We start from the raw sequence: 4,516 nt of genomic DNA, 5'->3' as shown, positions 1-4,516 counted from the left end.
GGATGGATGGATAGATGGATGGATAAATGTTACTGGCTATACCCTTTGTAGCGGGTGGTAGCTTGCGCCACCTAGCCTAAGTCTAAGAAAGACAAACATTTGATTTGATTTCCCGCGCCCTTCTAAGCCAAATTTTCTACCCGCTAACTATCACCAGGTAGTGTGGGATATCACCAGGATGACCTTTGGGGGATCGGGCAAAAAAACTTAAAACATCACCCCCCGCCTCTTCCCCCCGGCGAGGGAGTCGCCAATTTTCCTCTGGTCAGACCTTGTCGGCGTTACCCCCGCACCGGACCCACTGGGAGACAGGGTTGAGACTTTGGGCCGGAGCCACGCGGGAGGGAGTCCCAATTTTCCTCTGTCCCGCCTGTCCCCAGCTGTGCTAGTTAGTTCTGCATCATTCAATTTTCCCTAGATAATTTCCACCAATCTTCTAATCGCCTCTTTGTTACTGCAATCCTCTTCTCCTCCGTCCCTCCATCGTCGCCAGCGAACCTCAGGGTCGCGGCCAGATCTGTTACCCCTTCAGGGAGTGCAGGACGAAGCCCCGTGCACTTTAATACCAAGCTTTAATCGTAAGTCATGACGTAACGTAAGAAAAATTGACGTAATGATGACGTACACAAAACATGACTATTCTTCTAAACGTGCTGGACGTACAAATAATTTGATATATTAGGAAGCCAGGGCATGAAGAAACACACAAGAGGACGAAACAGACGACACAGCTCTATCCTCTTTATGGCCAGGGCCAAGGAGGTGGCCAGGGCAGACTCGAAAAGAGGGCTCTTGCATGTCGAAAAGTCGTGTTTTTGGAGCGTTGCGGAGGCTGGCGGCAGCGCGCCGAAGACATGCTTTCTACTCGTTCGTCGTCATTTGCCGAAGAAGTTATTAGAAGAAGTTACAGAATTAAACGAGCTTGATCCAGCGCCCAGTGGCGACGGAAAAGGGGCGTCCAGTGGCGACGGAAAAGGGGGGGGGGGGGGGGGGGGGGGGGGGGGGTGCGTAGCATTGGTGTTTCTTTTTTTCTGCTTCTGTATCAGTCTCACCTACTATATTATGCATAAAAAAATGAATAAATACACCGGTGTCTGTATGTTTTTTCCCTTTCATTTTTACTCCTTTACACGGAACGATAAAAGAAATGGACAAAACAACAAGTCTCGAACACAGTTGCTGGTTTATTTAAACAACGAACGCTCTTATATATACCTCAAGACCCTCACCACCAATAAAGAAACACCTCCTCTTAACTAGGTCACCGAGAACCGGACACTCACAGAACCCATATGGTTCAGGATTCAGACAGATCCAAATGATTCACACCAACCAGCTACCCTGATGACCTCGCTTGCGGGCTGACCAGCCACATGCGATAACAGGCAACTCCAGCTCCAGCAGAGCTCTTACAATTTTCGGAAAACCCACAAAACAAGACCTTAGAGACACAAAATACGCTTCATATCACCGTCCAATGCCAAGGACAATGTGCTTATACAATTACCAGAGGTCGAAATACGCATGGTCTCCCTTAGAACTCTCCTACCTTTGCTGATTGTTGGGCGAGTTGGTATTGTACGTGAGAAAACATTATTGCGCTTTAAGACATAGACAGAGGAAGAACACCACAGAGCGCTTACTTTCTACTGATTTAACCCAAGAGCCTCAGTGTAGATACACACTGCGTCACCGCACCACATCTCAACCAATCCGTGGCCCCGCCGTAGGCCGCAAATACACTGTCTCTTTTTAAGCCAAGTCAATTGAAGCCACGCATGACTGCGTGTGCAAACCATCATTTGCTTCTTCCACTGTTCTCGCTAGGCACTTAGGCGGACGCCATCAATAGTTCCGGCACGTGTTGTAACGTGTTTTTCGTGGCACCCCTGAGGACCACCCGAAAAGGAGGTTAACCTTTCTAATTTGTGCCTAGCTTTGGAAACTAAATTTACACCGAACCTCTCTGCCACTGATATAAAGTTAAGAGAGCTAGATTCCAAGGTATAGTAAGGCACACACACACCATTCTTTACAACCGGTTTTTCCACAGGAGCCGGATTAAACGTTCCTAACACCTTGAGCACAACTCTAACAATCACATATCCTCGTGTAATTGTTAGAATAGTTGTGAACCAAAATGGAGCTTGGCAGAAGGTGTCGTCAATTTTTATCCAGAAATGCCTGATAGGAGCGGAGCAACAGTCCATTGTCACTCAAAAACTCTGAGCAATTGATTGAAATATTGAATCCGCATCATGGGAGAAGGTGTGATGGGACACCTGTAGACATCAATGCCATTACTCTATGGATAAGTCGGAGCTGTTAATAAGGGTCAGGAGGTGGTGTGATGATCATCTAGTGAAGTTGCAGTCTGCCTCTGGGATTGATATAGATAGTTTTATGAGCATTATAGAGTTTTATTTAGAGTCCACTGCCGTAGACTTTGATGGTTCTCTTTTTATTCACAAAGAGGAAGTGTGCAACGGGTCGTGAATTGCTCCAATGTTGTCCGAGATTTTTTAAAACGAGATTGATGTTCACGTTGACACGGTTGTGCGGTCCTTGTAGACTGGACATGCACAACCCTGCGGTTGCAACAGTCGAATTGAGTGCTTATAGGCCTCCTGTTTCACACGGAAAAGGACCTGTGCTGGAGGTGGGGCAAGGAATCAGCAAAGCCTTTGTTGGCAGCGTCTATGTTAGAAGTTGACAGCTGTCACTTAAAAATAGCTAAGAGTGGTGTAATTGCGTCTGCGAAAGATAACGCCTGTAAAAAATCTCGTATGCTTTAGGTTGGAGAGCCAGTTGAGTTGCAAAAGATGCGTCGTTTGGAAGCGGGCCACCACCACGATGTAATTGTTAGAGTCGTGCTCAAGGTGCTGAAAGTTTAATCCGGCTCCTGTGGAAAAAACGGTTGTGAAGAATGCTGTGTGTGTGCCTTACAACTATGGAATCTCTCATAACTTTATATCAGCGGCAAAGAGGTTCGGTGTAAATTTATTTTTCAAAGCTTATCACAAATTAGAAAGGTTAACCCCCTTTCTGGTGGTCCTCAGGGCTGCCAGAAATAAACATAAGAACCCAGATGTAACTTTTCAGGCAGGAGTGGTGTACGGGACCCTCTCATTTCGTCGAAACTCGTTTCGTGGAATTACGTATCGTGGACAACTTTTCATGGGCAGACGTTTCCCGGACGTTTTGTCGACACGATCGTTTCATCGACACTCGTTAAGCGAATTGCACGCTGTAGGGACATCTCGTCACGCGTGTATCATATTCATATTATAGTAAGGGTTGTGATGGAGTTGCCTGTTATCGCATGTGTCTGGTCACTCATCAAGCGAGGTCGTCAGGGTGGCTGGTTGATGTGACCATGAATCATTTGTATGTGTCTGAGTGCCCGGCTTTCAGTGACCTACACTCGAAAAAAAAAAAAGGTGTCCCATAGAATGCACCCCAAAACTTCAGTTCGACGTACAGCGCACTGACGTCGATTTGGGTACTAACTTTCACGAGAGGCTCGATAGCCGTGGCGTACAACTTATTAAAATAGCTAATGTACGTGTCACTGACTACAAAAAAAAAAAAAAGAAACCTCGGGGGTTTTTGGCTTTACTGCAAAACCTCGGTGTTTTTATTGTGTGGTCTTTGATACGTACTTTAGTTATTCAATAAGTTATATGACACCGTTATCAAGCCCCTCGTAAAATTTGAGGCCGTCTGTTCGTCTATAGTGCGCTGTACGTCGAACTAAAGTTTTGGGGTGCATTATATGGGACAAAAGGGTGTAAGGTTATACACTTCTTTTTAGGTTGTGGTAGAGTTTTTTGCTGTTTTTTTTTTTCTTTTTTTTTTTTTGTGGCGAGAATCTTGACGTATATATAAGAGCGTTCGCTGTTCAAATAAACTATACCCGTTTTTTCAAGAAAAAAAGAAAGTTTTCAGCATTCTTCGTATACACGACGCGAAGTCTTACGAGATTTGGTTGTCGGAGGAAAAAAGCGATGATTTTGGCGCTGAAACGTGTACGTCTGGATAATATATATAGTAGAATTCACCTACATATATCTTAATTCTGCACATAAAGGTGAAAAATAGTAGTGGTTCGCGAGAAGTCGGACTTTTTTTTTAATTTTTTTTTACTAGGGTTCTTGACGTGAAAACGGGTATAGAAGCTGTGTTTGAGACATCTTGTCTTGTCCGTTATTTTTATCGTTCCGTATCTTGTGCACCTATGTTCTTCTTGCTCTTTCCCACGCCGGGATGCAGCATCGGGGGTCGAAGTCGAGCTGCAGTCGGGCTCCCATCCGGTCGAGGCGGGGAGGCTCTCCTTACGGGTCTTTGCCGCCAGCGTATTAGCTTACATTCCCGAGCTCATAATCTTTGCGTCCTCACATATTTTTGTTAATGTTGTTGTGATCCTCTGTTATGCGTCTAGCCATCGTGGAGGGCGCCGTCGGCGTGAAGCGCGTGTAACCGGAGGATCTGCGCGGCGCAAAGCGAGTTGCGCTGA

The sequence above is a fragment of the Ixodes scapularis genome, unplaced genomic scaffold (assembly GCF_016920785.2).
Source record: "Ixodes scapularis isolate PalLabHiFi unplaced genomic scaffold, ASM1692078v2 PGA_scaffold2__306_contigs__length_199485367, whole genome shotgun sequence".
Taxonomy (NCBI): domain Eukaryota; kingdom Metazoa; phylum Arthropoda; class Arachnida; order Ixodida; family Ixodidae; genus Ixodes; species Ixodes scapularis.
This window is presented reverse-complemented; position numbering follows the sequence as displayed.